The following is a 22,529-nucleotide window of genomic DNA, read 5'->3' as shown; positions in this document are numbered from 1 at the left end:
TCTGCCGTACTTAAGAACTGTTGACATTCCACAGGGATTGATCCTATGACCATTTACCTTCTTACTTGATATTGTTTCTTCCCCTGTATGTGCATCCATCTCCAAGGGCTTGTATATAACCTGCATATAAGCTAATACATAAGTATTTATGCTTCCTTACACCTCCCTCCGTTAGCCCCAGTCCTATAACCATCAACTACTGGTACCTCACATCCCTCATCCTTTGTCTTAGTCAGTGGCACCCTTTACCAAAAACTTTGGAGCAGTTTTCCTCTTCCCTGTTCCTCAAAACTCACGAACAGTTTAGGATCCATGCTATGATTCCCCATAAAAAGTATTGCTAATGTTGGCCCCTTTCTGTTGATTTTCACCACCATCTTTTGGTATAAGGCTATATCTTTCACCTGGGATAGTATGTTTACTGCTACATAAAACTTCCTAAATTCACTCTTCTCTCTCTCCCTTGTTAAAGTGTATAATTCAATTGGTTTTTAGCATGTTAACACAGTTCTGCAACCATCACAATCAATTTTAGGACATTTTTATTACCCCCAAAAGAAACCACATATTCCAATTAGCAGTCACTCCCCAGTCCTTGAAAATAGTCCAGTTACAGGCAGCCACTCATCTACTTTCTTCCTCTATAAATTGAATCATAAGATATGTGGATTTTTGTGGTATCTTTCATTGGCCATAATTTTTTTAATATTCATGCATGTTGCAGCATGTATCTGCACTGCATTCCTTGTTAACACAGAATAATACTCTATTTTATGCATATACTCTCTATAATGCCATCAGTTTGGGTGGAAATTTGGGTAGTTTCTACTTTTTGGATATTATGACTAATGCTGCAATAAAAACTAGTTTATGTGTTTTTGTGTGACTATACGGTTTAATTTCTCATGAGTATATACTTCATAGAGGAATTACTGGGCCATATAATAATTCTCTGCTTAACTATGAGGAACTGTCAAACTCTTTTTCAAAGATGCTGCCACATTTTACATTTCTATCTGCGGTTTATAAGGGTTCCAATTTTTCCATATTCTTGCCAACACTTGTTTGTTTTTTTGATTATAGGTATATTAGTGGATGTGAAAAGATACCTTATTGGGGATTTAAGGTACATCTTACTAACGGATAATAATATGGAACATCTTTTTATGTGTTTATTGGCCATGTATATATGTCTTTGGAAAAATACCTATTCAAATCCTATGTCCATTTTTAAATTTTTTTGCCTGTTTATTGTTGAGTTGTAAGCACTTTTTATATAATATAGATAGGGCTCCTTTTTTAAAAAATTTTATTTTATTTATTTATTTATGGCTGTGTTGGGTCTTTGTTGCTGGGCGTGGGCTTTCTCTAGTTGCGGTGAGCGGAGGCTACTCTTCGTTGTGGTGCATAGGCTTCTCATTGCGGTGGCTTCTCTTGCTGCGGAGCACTGGCTCTAGGTGCTTGGGCTTCAGTAGTTGCAGCATGTGGGCTCAGTAGTTGTGGCGCACTGGCTTAGTTGCTCCGCGGCATGTGGGATCTTCCCAGACCCGGACTCGAACCCATGTCCCCTGCATTGGCAGGTGGATTCTTAACCACTGCACCACCAAGGAAGCTCTAGATAGAGGTCCTTATCAGATAAATAATTTGTAAATATTCTATGTGTTGTCTTTATGATATTGTTTGCAACACAAAAGTTTTAAATTTTGATGAATTACAATTTATTTATTGGTATTTTAGTGACTTGTGCTTTTGATGTAGTATCTACAGAACCTTCACCTAATCCCAGGTCACACAGATTTATTCCTGTATTTACTTGTAAGAATTTTAGGGTTTTTCTTCTTAAATTTAGATCTATGAATCACACTGATTTAATTTTTATGTTTGGTTTTGCATGCAAGTATCCAGTTTTTCCAACACCACTTGTTGAAAATACTATTATTTCCCCCATTGGATTATCTTGACATCCTTTTAAAGAATTGGCAGGCGGACTCTTAACCACTGCGCCACCAGGCTTCCCTGGTGGCGCAGTGGTTAAGAGGTGGCGCAGTGGTTAAGAGTCCGCCTGCCAATGCAGGGGACATGGGTTCAAGCCCTGGTCCGGGAAGTTCCCACATGCCGCAGAGCAACGAAACCCATGCTCCACAACTACTGAGCCTGCGCTCTAGAGCCTGCGAGCCACAACTACTGAAGCCTGCGAGGCTAGAGCCCGTGCTCCGCAACAAGAGAAGCCATCGCGATGAGAAGCCCATGCACCACAACGAAGAGTAGCCCCCATTCGTTGCAACTAGAGAAAGCCCGCGTGCAGCAACAAAGACCCAACGCAGCTAAATATAAAAATAAATAAATTTTTTAAAAAAAGAATTAGCCATCAATGCAAGCGTTTATTTCTAGTCTCTAAATTGTTTGCCATTCATCTATACGTTTAGTCTTATGCCACTACCACACTGTCTTGATTACTGTACCTTTTTAGTAAGCTTTGAAATCAGGAAACGTGAGTTCTCCAACTTTTTATTTTCAAAACTTGTTTGGCTATTATGGGTTCCTTGCAGCTCCATATTAATTTTTAGATCAATTTGTCAAATTCTTTAAAAAAAAAAAGGCTACCTGAGATTTTTGATAAAGATTCTGCTGAATCTGTACATAAATTTGGGCAGTATTACCACCTGATCAATATTAAGCGTTCTTTTCCATGAACATGAAATATCTTTCCATTTATTTGTGTCTTCCCTCATTTCTTTCAACAACCTTTCATAGTTTTCAGTGCATAAGTCTTGCCCTTTTTTTGTTAGATTTTATTATAATTGGTGTTACTGTAAAAACAATTGTTTCTTAATTCCACTTTAAGATTTTTCCTTGCTATTTTATGGAAATGTAATTAATATTTATATTTATCTCCTACCCTGAAACCTTGCTGAACTAATTTATTAGCTCTTATAGATTTTTTTTTTTTTTTTTTTTTTTTTGTGGTATGGGCCTCTCACTGTTGTGGCCTCTCCCGTTGCGGAGCACAGGCTCCGGACGCGCAGACTCAGTGGCCATGGCTCACGGGCCCAGCCGCTCCGCGGCATGTGAGATCTTCCCGGAACAGGACACGGACCCGTGTCCCCTGCACCGGCAGGCGGACTCTCAACCACTGCGCCACCAGGGAAGCCCGTTCTTATAGATTTTTAGGTAAAGTTTTTTAATACAAGATCTTGTCATCTGCAAATAGACATAGTTTTATTTATTTCTTTCCAATCTAGACATTTTAGAGGTTGCTCTAGGGCTTACAATATACATCTGAACCTATCAGAATCTACTTCAGAGTTATACTCACTTAATTCCAGTGAGATATAGAGGTGTTCTTTCACTATAGCTCTATTTATTGTTCACTTTCCTTTGTGCTATTACTGTTATGCATATTATGTGTATAGGTATTACAAACCCAATAATGTGGTTTTATGATATTACTCTATATAATTTTATGTATTTTAAAGAAGTTGAGAGAAGGACAGCAAGTATATATTTATAGTTCATTATATCAACCTTCTCATTTTTTATTCCTGGTTCTCTTCATTGCTTCCTGTGGTTTTTTTTTTGTTGTTGTCATCTGTTACCATTTACTTACACCAATATAGCTTTTTCCCTACCTGTCTCCTTTGTGTTACTACAACTCTGCATGTCATATTTCTACTGTTTCTACTGTTTCTACTTGTTGTTATTGTAGAGCCACCAGCCTCCTCTTAATTTCTCACCACCAAATCTCCATTGTTTTTGACAGTGCTTTTTGGCTTGAATTTCTCTACACTACACTCCAAATAAAATTGGTTCCTTGAAGGGAGAGCTTCTGGAGCCATCTGTTCTTACAGCCTGTCTGTGCCCTGGGCAGAGCACCACGGCTCTAGGGCTGGGGTGTAGACAGAGACCAGCTTTTTCTTGCAGGAACACCCTTGGTGTATGCGTAGGTGCTGAGCAGGTGCAGTAGACTCTGGTCATCTTAGTTTACCTCACCTGTTATGGATTCTTCATCTCACGAGCAAACTGTAGTGAAGGTGATCATTTGGCATGCCATGCATGCCTTTGGTAAACACTTCTCCATGGAAATTGAGGCTGGGTAGGAGAAAGGAGCCCCAGACATCTTAAGTCACACTTGCCTCAAATAGAGCTCCTGAAACACGGAAAGGATTGGAACGATGAGAAATCCTGTTAGCCTGCCCCTCCCTGTGAGAAGTCATAGCCCTATACTGGGAACCTGGGGAGAGAGGGAACCATATGCTCTTGGCTACACTCACCCAGAGGATCCATACCTCTCACTGAGTTAGGGGAAGGGTCATGGGTCATTGCTTAAATCCCACAGATTCACTGTTCTAACCAAGATGCACTTGCTTCCTTTGCCAGGAATGTTCTTGAACATTTTCATCTGGCTAATTTCTGCTCAGTGCTCCAGATTTTATGTATTCACATCCATATCTCTAGAACTTAGCACAGTGTCCTGATTATATTAGGTTCTCGAAAGATATACATTACACAAATGAATAAGTGCATAAAAAGTGAAAGAAATTTATGGAAAGGACCAAAAATTATTGATAAAGCAAAGTCCTTGATATAAGGAAGTGGTAGATTTCCAACATGCTTGTGATTTGAATAACCTCTTCTTCTGAGACAGTGAGATACATTTTTTATAGAAGAAGATTTCATGGAAACTCATACTTCATAGCGAGCAATGAATAATGTCTGGTATTCCAATCATTACTTCCTGCTCATAATTTTTAGGGTATGACACCTCTGTTTTCTGCCTCTTGTGATAAAAAGTAATCTGGTCTCAATTGTAGGAGGTATACATATTGTGTTGAACATTATATTTCTATCCCACATATTCTAAAATATAGAAGGACATTTGAAATTAAAAATATAAAATCGGGTGCAAAACAAGAGAAGCTATTTTTTTCAGAGTCTCAGAAACACAGAGGTTCCTATATCTCAAGAACACATTTTAGCCTTTAAAAAATTGCATTTCACTTGGTATTTCTTCAGATTTCCACATGAAGAAATTGGGGCTTAGCAAGATTAAATTCTTACTTCAAAAGGATTAAATAGCAGAGCTAAAAGTTAATTCTGCAATAATATAGCATTTCTTTAACAATGCATTTCATTCCATTCATAATTCATTTATTCATAAATATGCATGCATTAAACTCATTCTTTCATTTAAAAATAATCTATTTGCTCCTTGGAGTTGTGCAACTGAATTAGATTATAGTTTTCTAAACCTAGAAGGTTGTGTACAGGACATTCAGTCAGACTAAATCTGAAACTCTGTGGTATAGACTGGGAATCTACATACTGGCACGTTTTTCTGCTGATTTTTATTTAGTCTACAATCTTGTATGAGGCAAAGAGTTATGTTTGTGGATCACTACACTGGAGACATAAGTAGGATTAATTTTTCTTTATAATCTTCTAGTAGGAATAAGATTATTTTTCATAAAAATATAAGCCAAGAGTATGATCTATATCAAGAAAATGTTACAGCTGACCAAAGGGGAAAGAAATTTGCATTTGGGGTGAAAATTTGGCCATTTTCTTTAGGCCTTTATAGCCTTGCCTTGGATGGATTTCTAGAATTTTAAAAGTTATAACTCAGGTTTCTCCAGTAACAGAACACATCATGAACACGTGTGTGGCATTCAAATGCATGTGCATGTGTAGAGTGTGTTGTAATGTGAATGGATCATGGGGTTTCAGGATAGAATAGTGAAAAATCATGCTGGAAGTTTAGATTTGTGCCACATTGTGAGGAACTTGAATGCTGGCCATGAGGTTGGAACACACAACACGTATGCAGACATTAGTGATTTTGACCAAAGGAAAGACATTTTCATAATTTTACATAAGGAAAAATGTAATCTTTTCGCCTCATATATAGCAGATTATAGGAAGAGATTCTGGAGGACAGAAGACCTGTTAGCAGGCCATTGCCAGGGTCAGTCATGAAGCTGTGTACTTTTGAACTAAGACTTTTAATGAGGAATGAAAGGCACAGAGACCAGAAAAGACATCATCAAATGCCATTTCCACATCACAAAGCAGAAACAGGAAAAAAGTATCTAGTTACACTTTCAGAAGAAAAGTAAATTCTCACTATGATATCGGAAACTAATGGAAAAGAAATACAGGCTATAGGATTTTTTGGTAGTGCAGCATTCTTCAAGGGAATAAAACAATTATTACATATTATTTTCTCCCTTCTTTCAAATTCCACATCGATTTCTACATTATTTCTTTCAAGGTTCATAATGGAATTGAATGCCTACTGAACACTGGAAAATGAGGTTTGCTTATTTGAGAGCTCCAGGACTTTGAACATTTCAGATTTATTTCAATCACTATCATTTCAACTCTTTATATATAATGCCAAACTTCAACTGAAAACCACAAAAAGCATAACTTTTTCACAAAACAGCTGAAGTCACTTTTTTTTAAAACTGCAATAGTGTCTGACTATTTGGCTTTTACTTTATACTGTAATACAGTATTAGGGATTCATTTAATCATAAAAAGACAAAGCATTCCCTATAAAAGACTCCCAAATCCTTGCAAACTTCAATCCATTTCTTCCTTTGGTCGGTGTAGAACATTTTTCTTTTCAGTTACTGTGCTGGATCCTAATTCTGTTTTCCTCTCACAGTTTTCATGCTTTACAATACAATTTATGATAGTAGCAGCATTCCTCATTAGTTAATAGGAGAAGAAAAGATCAGTGTGGTAGGAGGGAATGGGGTAGAGACAAGTACGAGAGCTATCTGTGTATAGTCAGTGAGGCAAAGCATACCCTTAGAGGAAGCTGCTATTTTTAATATGATGTATTTTCACAAAACAATAGAGCAGGAGAAAAAATTAGCTAATGGAGAGGGTTTGAAATTTGCTGACTAGTTCTGCTTGGAGTAATTCTAAGATAAGCATAACATAATTCAATTTTCTGAATATCTTTTAATTACATTGTCATCTGAATCTCCTAATATTTCAAAATGGCAACTGTAGGTATAATTGCTCCTCTTTTGCAAAGAGGAGAAACCAAGGCTCACAAAAGCTACTACTGCCCGGGGACAGACCACAGAAACTCATCAACTGAGGGCTCAAATAAAGATGTTCCATTTCAGAATCCATTTTCCTCTCCCTTCCTCATACCCTCTTGTTTTTTATCTGCCCTTCTTATCCTGCTCCCTCCTTGCTATATCCTTTCTATCATTTTCTTTCATTCATTCATTCATCAAACATTTATTATCTTCTGCTATATTTCAATCATTTTAATTTTTACTGGGGATTCATAAGTTGATAAACACAATCTGTGACCTCACACTACTGTGTATAACATGTTAGCCAGATGTTGGAAGTTTCATTGGAGAACCTCTGATTTCAACCCATCCTAAAATTCAAGCGCAAAAAAAATAGGACAGATTACATTTTCAGAAAATAAATTTCTCAGTAACATGGATTTTTCTGAATCTTTTGTAGAGGAGACTGAGGAGAGTATTTAATTTGCAGTCATCATTTCAATACAAAAATCAGTATCAATACAAATATTTTTTTAAATTTTATAGTTATTTATTTATTTATTTTTATTTAATTTTGGCTGCGTCAGGTCTTTGTGGCATGCAGGATCTTTTGTTGCGGCATGTGGGCTTCTCTCTAGTTGCAGTGTGAGGGCTCTCTAGTTATGGTACATGGGCTCTGTAGTTCGCGGCACGCGGCCTCTCTAGCTGAGCACGTGGACTCAGTAGTTGTGTTGCACGGGCTTAGTTGCCCTTGGGTATGTGGGATCTTAGCTCCCCGACTAGAGATTGAATCCATGTCCCCTGCATTGGCAGGCAGATTCTAAACCAGTGGACCACCAGGGAAGTCCCAGGATTTCTGTATTTCTAACACAGAAATATTGCAACACATGTATAAATATGTTAAACATTAGAATTAAAATCCATATATAAAATTGTTTGCAAAGGTTTAGTTTCTGTAGAGAAAAAATCAAAATGAAATCATTCATTTTATATCATTTTTCAAGGTGGAATTAAATGTGAAATTTGTTGTAGTTTTTGTAAGCTAATTAGCTTTGTTTCTGAAAGCAAAGAGCTAAAACAGCTAATGACAATGAATTGTATTTTCAATTTGATGCTATTGTAAACAATGGTAAAGTCTCTGTTTTTGTTGGCCAAATCCTAGATAATCTGGATTGGCCACTTCTTTGTTGTAGGAATGGGCAAATCATAGTCTTAAATCTTAGTGTCTTGTCTATAAAGTGAAATATTACAGCAGTTTTATGGTGTGCTTTATGAGACAATGTGTGTCAAAATATCTTGCCAAAACATCAAATTTTATTATTGTTAAACTAATTAAACAAGGAGGCCATCAGATTGATGTGGTTCTAATACCTTAGCAGCCTACGTAAGCAAATCAAAACCTGAACCTATAAATGACTCAAGGTTAAGAAGTCGAAACCTAAGGACAACCAATCATAAACAGCCAACTGGGCTTCTCCAAATAGGGCAGACATTTAAGCTATAGCCAATCAGATAATTTCCTTGCTTTGCTTCTTCCTTTTCTCTAAAATAAGGCTTTCCCTCATGTGGCTGGAGAGCTCCTAACCACTTCCGGTTTGGCTCTGCCCCATTCAAATCAATTTTTGCTCAAATAAATGCTTAAAATTTTTAATATGCCTCAGTTTATCTTTTAACATTATATAGTTTTAGTCACAGAAAAATAAAACTGTTTGTTGTATTTAAAAGACCCTTTCGACTCAAAGAAATTGTTATCATGTTAGTAACTGCTTAAGAGAATATCAGTATATTATAGACAGGCCCTCCAGAACCATGGACAAAAAAGCCACTATCAGTTTATGGATGTTAATTTACACTAACTGACACCTACATACTGAAAGAAATCAGGATATTAGAAATGGAGAATTTTAGAAGTCTGATTCATTTATGCTGTTGTACGCATAAGCTGGCTAACTTTAAAAGCAGTCTGAATGACTCATTCTAAAATTTTTTTTAAAAGGGACATTTGATTTGATATTCTGCTCTACCGGGTAAGAAGGGAACTGTTGGTGTAGTTGATGTGGTTGACAGTGTAAGGAGGTATAACTCAATCTCAGCTGATCTAGAACTGCTGGACCAGCATCAGTGGACAAGAAACTTATTTGTAAGAGTCAACCATGTGCATTTATTCTGTGTAAATCAAACCATTAAATTATGTTAGAAAAATGATAGCTAGTAAATAGAAACTCTTTCTTGGTTTAGTAATAATTTGCCAGAGATTTGTCCCTTACAAGGAATATTCAAAATATGACGAAACTGGGCTAGAATGTGCCATGCTCTGATTTCTGGAAGCAACTGTTTTCTAAATTTTGTATTTTCTACATTTTGTATTGTGTACAATTACTGGCTTCAAAGAGCCTGAATCCTCTGCTTTCTCCAGTCTGATCTTCCATCATTACTGAGGGTTATCACAAAATATGTATGAAATGATCAACATAGATTATTATATGACATGCTAATATGTTAAATATGTGAAACAAACCAAAAGTATGGTAAGAAAGGGCTAGATAAGGACTGGAAGCGATAGACCAGCATAGTTTCTTGGAAGTGCTAGAAACATACATGAAAGAATGGTTAAAACATTTCAGGAAAGAGCAACAACAAGATTAAATCTAGACAGCTGAGTAGAAACATGATAAGTGTGGTGGGGAGTAAGAATATCTACTGACTAAAACTGAGCAATAAAACTGATGAATGTTCATATGAAAGCGAGATTAATCAATCCCAGAGCCTTGCATATGACAGCTATTAGAAGAATGGTTCTCTTCTTTCAGTAATGAAAATTGTCATGTATTTGCATGTTTATTTAGATTTGTCATATTCTTCCAAATAGCTAATTACATTTAGTCTTCACAACACACCTGTGAAGTAAATATTATCATTATGTTTATTTTGCATCTAAGAGTAATTTGCTCTACTTCACAATGTTAGTAAGTGGTGAAAGCAGATGTACATACCACGTACAAAAACGCCTGGCCAAGGAGGTACGAAGTACCAGCTGAGAAGCAGACAGGCATGGCTTGCCAGATCCGCTAACTTGGCTCAGCACTGTGGCAGCCTGGAGGAAGAGAACTTATTCTGGACGTCTCTTATCTCCTCCACATTCACTTTCTACCCTTCACTACTTTGTTTCCGCCTTAGGCTTTCTTGCCTCCTGGCACCTACGTATGTTGGCCAATAGGTAGCAACAAAGGAGATGAAAGTGAGGAAGGAGAGTGAGGTTGGGGTACTTATTTCTCAATCTCCTTCTTTCCAGCACTGCTTCAGGCTGGCTATTTTCCAGTTCTCAATATGGACTATAGGACTCTTATTGTTTAGCCTTCATAATTGCTTCCTCCCCTTACCCTTTTAATGGAAGAAAAAGTAAAAAACAAGGTGTACTACAGATCCTTGCATTTTCTCAAAGTATAATTTGTACCTGTACAATAAGATCTTCTTTATTTAAACCCAATTTTATTAGGGTTTTTTTTTTTTTTCCCTGCTGGGACGCCGACTGACACAGAGAATACTTCTAGTTTGCATAGAAGGGGCAGTCTCTTAATTGATTTGCCTTGAAGGGACCTCTTCCTAACTTTTACAAATGTACTAGATGTGCCAGCATCTACTGAGGGTAAAACTAAAATTTAAACCTGTGTCTTCCCATCAGTAAAACAAATGAACTTGGTAATTTAATTTCTAGTACCACCTCTCCCACTGACCAGCTAAGTGGGGTTAGACATTCCATCTGACCTATTGTAAAGATCCTTTCCCATTAGGTTAAATTAGAATAATATATTATATGTTTAAGGTTACTTCTTGGTATAATTTTTTGTTTTGGGGTTTTTTTTGCCTTGCTTTGCTTTGATTTTAAGATTCTACAAAATTTATACTTGGAAACACTTGTCTTTAACATTAATAATCACAAGATCATGAACAAGCTTAAGTTTACTGAAATTAAACTTATATGGAATCAGAAACATAAAATATTTTACTTCAAATGTTTCTAGAATCTGTTTAATATATATTTATAATTATTTTTATATGTGGCCTATTCTCCAAACACTTAAATGTTTTAAAATATAAGTAATATGAGGGCTTCTTTTGGTTCTTAAAGCCACTTCCTGCATTTATACAAATATGAATATGACATTGAACGTCCTGTGAGTATCCCCAAAGTATGTCTGTCTTCTAAATAATCAAACTTTGTGAAAATTGTCATATTAATATCTCAAGATAATTATGAAAGTTGATTTTAAATCATATATTTAAAACAAAATGCAAGAGAAATCCAGTGCTTCCATTTTCTCAAAGTATAATTTGTGCCTGTACAAAAAATCGATCTGAACCACGAAAGCAATACTTTTCTTGTACATAACATTTTCTTATCTACTGTATTTATATTTTGTAGAAAATGTGTAATAAGTCTATTAAAATGCACAGAAATGAAGCCAAAACATCATGCATGTAATTAATCTACAATCTCTAAGCCAAAAAAATTGAGGATTATTTCCTTAATAAAGGAAAATGAAGAAGCATATCATTGATTTTTTGAGTGGAAAATTCATTTTAATCTAATGCCAAAAGTGTCAGGTTTATCACAGTATAACATAGCTTGTAGTTTTCATGGTCATCTAAATAAAATGCTTTATAAATTATCAAAATGCTTTCCTCTGCCCAAAAGCCATCACTTCCATCTTCTACTGTTTGAATTTCAAATGGTTCACACTTAACTCAGCCAGACACTGGGCAAGTCAAGTAACTCTGCCATCTGGACCAGGCAAAAAAGTGACAGAAAGAGGTGATATACTGAAATTCAAACCAGAACACCATGCCTATTAAGGCTGCCAATTTGAATATTTCTTCTCCAAAATATCCTCCAGTGAAGAGTTTTCAAGTTAAAAAAAGTGTGCTACTAAGGTAAAGTATAGTATAAAGCATAATTTAGTATAACTAAGAAAAAACATAAAAAATAAAATACATGTTTTATGATTACTGGCAAGAGATAAAAAAAGCATCCTTTCTTTCCATTAGACTATTAATTTTTAAAATGGCTATAAAATAGGATCAAAAGTAGGAAGAGAAAATTACTATATGATAATATGACATTCTAGGTAGTCTGACCAAATATTCCAACTACAACAACTGAAACTTTAAATATATATGTATAGATAGATATAGAGATAGATACACATATACATATACACATATAGACAATTAAACAAATACATGTATGTTCTGAGTCTTTGATCAAATCAAATATTAACTGAAATGAAAGCCTAGAGAGGAGAAAGGAGCAATGGAGCCAGCTTTCACTGTTGAACATTTGCTGATTATATTAAGCTTTTTCTTTTTTACCATAAAACTTATCTTCAAGAATTACCACAAAAAACATTTCCAAGAAAATTGAGTCCACAGCCAAAAATATCACAATTAACACTCAGTACCATGAATGTGGGCCATGATAAACAACTGGAAGAAAATATTAAAACAGCAAAAATATGCATTTACAAAATTAAGTACATTTAGTAATAACAAGAAATGAGAGGCAAATGAGATAAAAGCAAGACTGACTCCAGTAAAGGTACCTAATCTGATTGAAAAATAATTAAACATAAAGAGACATATATAACAAAAATTAAAGACTCAATGGATATGTTAGTAGACACAATACAGAACTGAAGAACCACTCCTGAATATATATTTGAAGTCATTTTTCACAATGGACCTTAAAAGGTAAAGAGACTAAGAACAAAACTTATGGTTAAGATACTTGGAGTTTAGAAGGATAAAATCTAAAATGCTTGAATCAGAATTTCAGGAAAGAAGAGGTGGAATGGACATAAAGCTATATGAAAAGCAAATGACCAAAAAATTTCAAAACTGGTAAGAGGGAAAAATTCACAGACACTTATAAAACCTCAAATGAGATAAATGACAGACATTTACTCCTAGGCACACACCAAAGTGAACCTGTAGTGCACCAAGACCAAAAGGAATCTCTTAAAAATGGACAAAAAGAAGGCAAAGATTGTCCTCAAAACATTTGCAATTAGACTTACAGGGGACTTTGTTTAATCCACTTGAAATAACTTTTGTGAAAGTGAAAAGTAGATGCTTAGGAGAACAAAATATGAGATTTTGCCACAAATAGATCCTCTTCATATGAAATTCTATTGGGTGTACTTCTGTCCCAATGAAAATGATGCTAGAAGGATATCTATGGTACCATCAGGAACAAAAAGCAAAAAACCTGATATACGTGTCAGAAATTAAAACAAACATTGCCTGTATATGCCAATATTAAATATTTATTGTGGAAATGAATAATAATGGTGATGATTTGGGAAAATCTGGGAAATGTTTGATCAAGTTTAAAGTATTCTAAATACTATTTGTAAGAAGACTAATGATACTAATTGACTTAAATGAATATTAAAATTGCTGAGGAAAAGCTAGAGATAAATGAAATGTCTAATTTTAATTGAATGGAGGGGAAAATTAAATTAGAACATTCACAAAAACAGAAAAAGGGTAAAAAATATAGAAAACTTGGGAAATTTTTTACAACCTATAATATTAAAATAAATGAATAAAATAAATCATTGCAATAAATATAAATGGACAAAGTGATTAAGAAACACAAAGTTTATCAGAATAGGCCCCTCACAACGTATCTACCTGTGCTGCTCAAGAGACTTTTCTAAAATGTAGCAAAGAGAAAGGTGGAAAGTAAAATGATGAACAAAGAGAGAATTCACTAATACTCATCAAAACAAAGTGTAATAGTAATAGTTAATGTTTAATTTGTAAAACATGTCAATTACTTTGAAAATATCAAGCAAATAAATTAATTTCTAAATAAATCAACTTGAAAAGCTCACTGAAAATACCTTAAAAATCAGATTCACTTTATAACAAAATATATTCTAAGTAAAGTCTTCAATAAAAGGAAACACCAAGCTTAGGTTATTTTTTTTAACCAACATGTTCTAAGGAACAACTAGTCCCATTTTCCATATTCAGAAAATATGGACTCTATTCCTACTGTAGAATATATAAAATAGGAAACATTCTCCAACTATTTTATTGGATTAAGACATCCTATATACTAAAGCCTACAAGGATGAAATGATTACAGGTGACCTCACAGGAAACAAACATTGCTGTATGGAAACTTGATTTATGACAGAAATGGTGCTGTCAGTCATGGAAGAAAGAAAGAACTACAGTATACATGCTGAGATAATTAGCCATCCATATGTCAAAAAGTGGAACTGGACTCCTACCTCACAACAAAAACAAAGATCTTATGAATTATAAATTTGAATATGAAAAAGTATAAAACTTGTAGAACTTGTAAAACTTATATTGAAACAAGAATATTTATTTATGACACTAAACCATAACAAGTGGAAACACAAGCCATGTATTTGAAGAGAACATTTGAAACGGATGTAATTTATACATTCAGAATACATAAATACTACCTACAAATCATTAAGAAAATGAGATAATCCAATAATATGGGCAAAAGCAGAATTTCCAGAGAACAAAACCATATAAGCCATTAAATATCTGAAGAAGTTAACCTGATAAATAGTAGGTAGAATTCAAATTGAACTTACAATAAGATATCATTTCTTATCAACCAGGTTAGCAAAAAAAAATTAAGTCTGAAATATCCAGTGTTAGTAATGATATGAGGAACTGGAATAATTTTATACTTCTGGTGGGAGCTCACATTGATACAACTGCTTTAGAAAGAAACATGACATCTTCTAAGAGGAACAAAGATATACATACCCATGATGCAGCAATTCTATTCTTAGCTGTACACCCCGGAGAATCCCTTGCACACACACACCAGGAAACATATAGAAGAATGGTGATGACAGAATTTTCGTATTAAAAAAAGCTGTAAATAATCCTATGTTTGATACACATGCTAGTGTTATACAGTGGCATATTATCCAATCATTAAGAATATATGGGGCTTCCTTGGTGGCGCAGTGGTTGAGAGTCCGCCTGCCGATGCAGGGGACGCAGGTTCGTGCCCCAGTCTGGGAAGGTCCCACATGCCGCGGAGCGTCTGGGCCCGTGAGCCATGGCCACTGAGCCTGCGCGTCCGGAGCCTGTGCGCCGCAGTGGGAGAGGCCACAGCAGTGAGAGGCCCGCGTACCACAAAAAAAAAAAAAAAAAAAAAAAAGAATATATGATCATTATTTACAGTAAACATAGATGAATTTCAGGAATACAGTGGTAAATCAAATAAGCAAGTTGCAGAAGAATCCACAGATTGTAATTTCATTAACACAGAGTTTAAAAACATCAAGGCTCAGAAACATCTTCGTTCAGGGACACTGACACATATTTGGAAAACTAAAGGAATCTAGGGAAAGGCAAACATAACGTTCAGGGTAGTGGTTTCCTCTGATGGGAAAGACAGAGTTGGCACCAAGTAGGGGGCCACAGCGGTCTCCAAAAGCAATATTGATTTTTATTGTAAATTATATGCTAGATATATCAGTGTTTCTTCTAAAACTCACATATATTTATACATGTTTTTATCATATTTGATGTTTAACAAGCTGACAAGTATAACAGTTAACCAACTCAATATGGAAAGTAAGCATTATGAATTAGGGTGAATCAGTCATGTTAGAGTCAGACATGAGAATTAAGTAAAGGTAGAGGAAACAGTGTTGTTCAATCCAAGCAACACTGAATTTCACTAAGTGAAAATCATCTGAGGATAGTAAAACTAACAATTAAGAGTTATTAACCTCTAGGATTTACAATTTAAAGAGGAAGAGAACTATTCTGATACTAATTAAAGTGTTGATTTTATTTATTTTATTAAAAATATTTTTTTCATGGAAAGACATTTTATTTTAAATATAGCAGCATGTACATGTCAATCCCAAACTCCCAGTCTATCCCTCCCCCCTACCCTTTTCCCTGGTTACCATAAGTTAGTTCTCTAAGTCTGTGAATCTGTTTCTGTTTTGTAAATAATTTCATTTGCATCATTTTTTTTAGATCCCGCATATAAGTGATATCATATGATATTTGTCTTTCTCTGTCTGACTTACTTCACTTAGTATGATGATCTCCAGGTCCACCCATGTTTGTTGCAAATGGCATTATTTCATTCTTTTTAATGGCTGAGTAATATTCCATTGTATATATGTACCATATCTTCTTTATCCATTCATCTGTCAATGGACTTTTAGGTTGCTTCCAAAAAAAAATAAAGAGTGTTGATATCAGGTTTGGAATATTAATTCTGGTCAGGATATCTAACTACTTCAAGGCAAGGAGAAAAATGGAACTTGTATTTATAAGAATCTAGAGGACCTGAATAAACTTAAAAGTTGCTTCTGTGAAGGTTTATAGAAGGGAAGTTAAGGCAATGGTTCATTGATACACAGTTTGTCTTTTACAGCCTGTGTTCATTGAAATGTAGAAAGAAGCATAAAAACAAGTAAACTTTGTATGTGTGTATGCTGAGTTCAAATAACAAAGGTTTATAAGAGTTTTCTTGTAATGACATTGCCTCTCTGTGTGAAGTACACTAGAAAAGAACAATTGTAAACGATGATATGAAGCAGAAACAGGGAAAGAGTAGAGTCTGGTCCAGAGGGGGATGAATCTCATTTATTATAGTCTAGGGCCTAATGAAACCTCACAGTTGAAATCACACATTTAAATGATATATTAACCTAACGTCTCATGCATTGTTCCAGTAAGTGTAGCTTACATAAGTACCAATTCAATCTAGCACCTAGAATAAAATGGCCAGAACCTTGAATATCTACATGTAAGTAGTGTATTAGTTTCCTAGGACTGCCATAAAGTATCACAAAAAGAGTGGCTTAAGACAATAGAAATTTACTTTCTCACAGCTTTGGAAGGCAGAAGTCTGAAATCAGTGTCAGCAGTGTTGGTTCCTTCTAATGACTCTGAGGGAAAATCTGTTCCATGCCTCTCTCTTAGTGTCTTGTGATGGCAGAAAATCCTTGGCATTCTTTGGCTTATAGAATCTCAACCTCTGTCTTTATATGGAATTCACCCCATATTTCTGTGTCTTCACATGGCTGTCTTCTTATAAGGATGTCAGTTATATTGGATTAGGACTCACTCTAATGACCTCATCTTAACTTGACTAAATCTGCAAAGAATCTGTTTACAAATAAGGTCACATTCTCAGGTACTGGGGCTCATGACTTCAACATATCTTTGGCTGAAGAAACTTTTTGTTCATATAAAATTTTGGTTTCCTAGAAATAAGTTCCACTTCTCCATTATTTATACTTAAGAAGTGCACCTTTTCTTATTCCTGAAATAGAAAAATATAAAACACAATATTACTTTATATGCAACCAAAAAATGATAATAATTTATGGGAGAAATTATTTTATTTTAGGACACTTTTACACACTTTAAAATAGGATATATACTGCAATTAGTTGAATTACATTAATAATATTGTCCTATAGGTAACTTAAACCTGGAAAGCAGTTAACAAAATGAAAAATTGTTTTTGTTTAATTTTTCTTCACAAATAGTATTTATTAAGTAGTTTATTATGTTATTTCTGTGAAAATGCACAGTAGAAGATCTTCTTTTTAAGATTTCATTAGTGTACAATCCCAAATTGAAAATTTGGGGTATAAATTATTAGTTGTGTAAACATTAAAAATACTTTCATCATCATTTCATATTTTACTTACACAAAATAACTGCAAACAGTATACTTCTGTTTTTCTATTAGATTTCTTCATGCTAACTTTAACAAAGAAACTAAACTTCAACTAAGAGAATATCTAGATAACTGATGGGCAGCTCAAAATAACTGTATCAAATGAGTACTCCTTACAGACTTAAGTAGTCCTTATAGTACAAATTGATTTGTTATTCAGTAAGAGCATTACAATAAAATAGGTAAAAAGGAAGAATACCCATTATTTATTTTAAGCACTTAGTTACTTTCTAAAGGTCATATCAATAGAGAGTGCTACATTATTGTAATATTTTTCAGATTTGGCATTTATGCTCTAAAAATTGACCCAATCTTAGGAGTACTCTTTCATTTTCTTAGCCCTGTAGTAAATTGTTAACATGGAACTTTAAACACTCAACTATGATCAGATATACGTAGTTCCAAAATATAGATCAGACATAAAAGTTAGGAAAGACTTAACCAGACGCTGGCATAAACAAAATCAGATTATAATCCAGTCAAATATAAATGTAATAAAAGTAAATTCATAAATTATAAGAATAACTCAATATATACAACACACAATTCAAGAAACATGCATCTTTTTTGAGTAAAGTTTATTTTTGTTACTTATGCTCTATACTTATAGAGCTGGTCATTTCTTTTTCTTTAAAACTGTGTCAAAATCAGGGTTAATTTGTGACCACACATTTTTTATAGGAAAGACACAATGAAGATGAAGACAGAAATTTTTTTTCTTTTATTAAAGTTTAAATGTGGAATCCCCAAAGTGCAAAATTTATTCTCATTAGTTAATTATATAAATATTAACTGTTGAAAACGACTTAAACCAGTAGTCTATTATAATAACTTAGGTGTGTCTTACCTCTTGATAGTCAAGATATTTATTTTTAAATTTATTTGTTTTTTAGGGGAAAGCTTAGAATATCTTATAGATAGGTACAGTCTATTCATGATAATTGTTCAAATTGCAAAATATCTGGATTGCGCAGCTGGAAGGCAATGTAGGCTCAGAAGTCCATGTAAAATGTTTAGCAATACTTTTCTTGACTGATTTATCATTAACACACAATAAAAACTATTAAAAATCAGACTCTTGTAGAAGGACTGAATAACTGAATTTTGCATCAGTTTGTAAAGAACCCATGTGTGTGCTAGGCTAAGTGGAATCCAGTCTTGGCATCATAGTCTGTAAGCTTTAACAACAATTAATTTCTGGTGAACCTCGAATGCACGCTCCCTCCAAATCACTCTTGCTGCCAGTTGAGTGCATTTATTTTCTCCTTTGGATTTCCACAGTAGCATTGGCTCCTGCTTTATATTCTTATTGTATCTCTTAATGGCAACATAATTTGCTAGATAGAATGCAGACTCCTGCAGAAATGACTCCTTTATGTTAAGTAGAAAAAGGAGTGGTGGCCAGAGTGGCAAGTATTTAAGTAGCAAGAACAAGGTTAATGATGGAGAGAGAGAGAAAGAGAGAGGCTTTTCAAAGAAAAACTTGGAAGAGGGTGCAAGGAATTGTCTCACTGAAAAATGAAAAATATAGCTACCAATTATTTGTACTATACCATTTCATGCTAATATAGGAGTGGTTGTGTGTACATATGGACAATATGTTCACTTGCATTTTCTTATCCATGTTCTTTTAAAATGATTGTTTAATAGAATGCAGTCATATATCCTGCAAAGCTTCTAAAATCGATTTGCAATGCAAGGTTTAGATAACAATATTAACATGACTAAATGTTTTATTTTTTAAATCTTTACATGAATAAATATTATTCAAATGCCAAAGCAAATATACAGAGGGCAGCAACAACTGATCAAACACCTTTAACCAAGAAAAGATTTGTTTATTACTTTTTGGTTTTAATATAGTGACTTACAGAATCTGGTCAGTTATCAATAAGCTATGCTCGAAATTCATGGAACTCTTTGCTAACATCTTAGATTTTAAACTAAACTCTATATTGTCAAAACAAGTTCTTAATTTTCATGGGGAAGAGTATCCACATATTTACTATGTACACAGAATAGGTAATTGAATCAGTGAATATTTTACTACTCAAGGACTGTATTAGCATTTCATAGGCATAAACTTATTGAATTTTTATTTAAATTATGTACGATGAATTTTAACAAGGTCTGCATTTGAACATATAATATTCTAATTTATCAGTAACCTTTTATATAAAAATTAATTTTGAGAGTATTCCTATATACTTTTAAGAAAAGCTTGATGAAAGGAATCAAAGAAACTCCAAAGGGAGAGAGCATAGTGCAATAGTATATATTCTTTTTGTTTGTTCACATAGCAATATACAATCACTGCTTAAGTTATACTATTACTTTGAAACAAAACGACAAAATGCTGCCCCAATTGAATTTGCATTTGGTGTTGATTATGTCATTATTAACTTAAATGACATTGAATAAAAGGCTTAGCAAGTGATGTTCATGGTAGTCTGTTAACATCCTAAGTATTCACAAAATTATATATAATGTCGTAGTAATTTAAAGAAGAGAATTGACAAATTATTTACCCTGTATTTTCTAGGTCTCAAACTGATAGTCTAAAATCTATGATTTTAGAATGGAAGTAACAATGAAATCGAATATATATCCTTCATTGCAAATGGATCGAGAATCACTTAACCTTAATATTTCTAAGAATTAGCAAGAGGAACAAAAACTGGCACTCAGAGCTGCCCCAGGGATGTGAAATAGCTTACGAACACTGGACTGGATTCATAGCACATACTTCTTAGAGCTGCTTTTTAAATTCTTTACGTATTGATGCTGGAAGGCAGGACTCCACACTAAAAGCTGTCTCCATTAAACGAAATGATCTTTTGATCTTTTCTTCAGAAATGATAATCTACCTCAGAAACAGAAAACCCACTCCTTGCTCTGCCTGAAAGGACTTTTTATGCTTATTTTTCACTAAAAGTCCTTCCAGACAGTAAGTGCTTATCTTTGTATTTTTTCCTTTCTCAACTTGTTTAAAATGTTTTAACATGGGGAATTATTTGCATATTTTTCAATTATGTTTAGAATGATAATTAGCTAAAGAGAAAGCAATGATTTTAATATTGCATTGGGTGTATTTCTTTGAGTCTTTTTTAAACTTTTAAATTATTTCCTGGGAAATGCCTTCTTTGTTATAGTGTCTTTTCACATAAGCTTCCCCAGTGTTGCCCAGTATAAAACACCCTGTAGCTCTCTCTCCTTCTCTTAATCCAGGCTAGAAAGCCAGCAATTCTTTCACAGAAAAATGTGAGTATTTGATCACAGAGTTATGCTATTATGAATTATATTAACATATTTAGTAGGTTAAAGGGATTGACATGTTCCCTTTACCCCTTTTCCTGTTATGTTAATTTGAGCTTCTCTCAGCTAAATCTTATAATTAATATCAGCATTGGAGTGCTTGTTGTCTGAAAATAAGTTGAAATGTGTTTTACAGAATCCTTTACTCCCAGATACCATTGGAACAAGCATACCCAAGAAAAGTCTATTTTAGGGTGAGATTAAGGCACTTCCTCTGTTATACCAATCCTTGTAAATGCTTCCAGACCCAGATATTTTTGTTCAGCTTTATTAAGATGCAATTGACATATAACATTTTATAATTTAAGGTGTACAACATAATGATTTGATATATGTATTATTGCAAAATGATTACCACAATGTTTAGTTAATATCCATCACCTCACATAGTTAACGATTTTTTTCTTGTGATGAGAACGCTTAAGATCTGCTCTCATAGCACCTTTCAAGTATATAATACAGTATCATGAACTAGAGTCACATGCTGTATATTACATCCCCTGAACTTATTTATCTTTTGACTGGAATTTTGTATCCTTTAACCACTTTCATCCATTTCTCCCAGCTTCCCAGTGCTCTGGCTCTGGCAACCACCAATCTGTTCTCTGTTTCTGACTTTATGTGTTTAGATTCCATGTATAAGTGGGCTCATACAGTGTTTGCCTTTCTCTGTCTGACTTACTTCACTTGGTTCTTCAAGATTCATCCATACTGCTGCAAATAGCAAGACTTCCTTCTTTTATACGGCTGAGTATTATCAGACCAAACGATTACAACGTAATATAAGACACTTCTCTTTATTTATTATGATGCTACACTTCAAAAATTTATTTTTATTATTATTATTTATTATTTTTATTATTATTTTATTTATTATTATTAATTTTATTATTATTTTATTTATTATTATTAATATAAGACACTTCTTTTATTTATTATGATGCTACACTTCAAAAATTACATGAATTTGCTAGATAGTAATATGGTTTAATAACTTTACGAGTTATAGCGAATCATAATAAAATACATTTCAAGGCAATACGTTGCAGACAACAGTAAGGTTGTCTGCAATGTGGACTCTTTTGTTACGCGGGCTTCTCACTGTTGTGGCCTCTGCCGTTGCAGAGCACAGGCTCTGGACGCACAGGCTCTGCGGCCATGGCTCACGGGCGCAGCCGCTCTGGGGCATGTGGGATCCTCCCGGACTGCGGCACGAACCCGTGTCCCCTACGTCGGCAGGGGGACTCTCAACCACTGCGCCACCAGGGAAGCCCATCGTGGACTCTTTTGATTTACAACTTAAGAGTTTTTAATAATCCAGAGCAAGAAAATAAGACTGTGACTAATTTTAGACTGTTTATTGAAAGCTGAAGATGAAAATAAGTCTTTACAATCAAGCAAGA

Source organism: Orcinus orca, chromosome 4, assembly GCF_937001465.1.
Source record: "Orcinus orca chromosome 4, mOrcOrc1.1, whole genome shotgun sequence".
Taxonomy (NCBI): Eukaryota; Metazoa; Chordata; class Mammalia; order Artiodactyla; family Delphinidae; genus Orcinus; species Orcinus orca.
Note: the sequence above shows the minus strand (reverse complement) of the source record.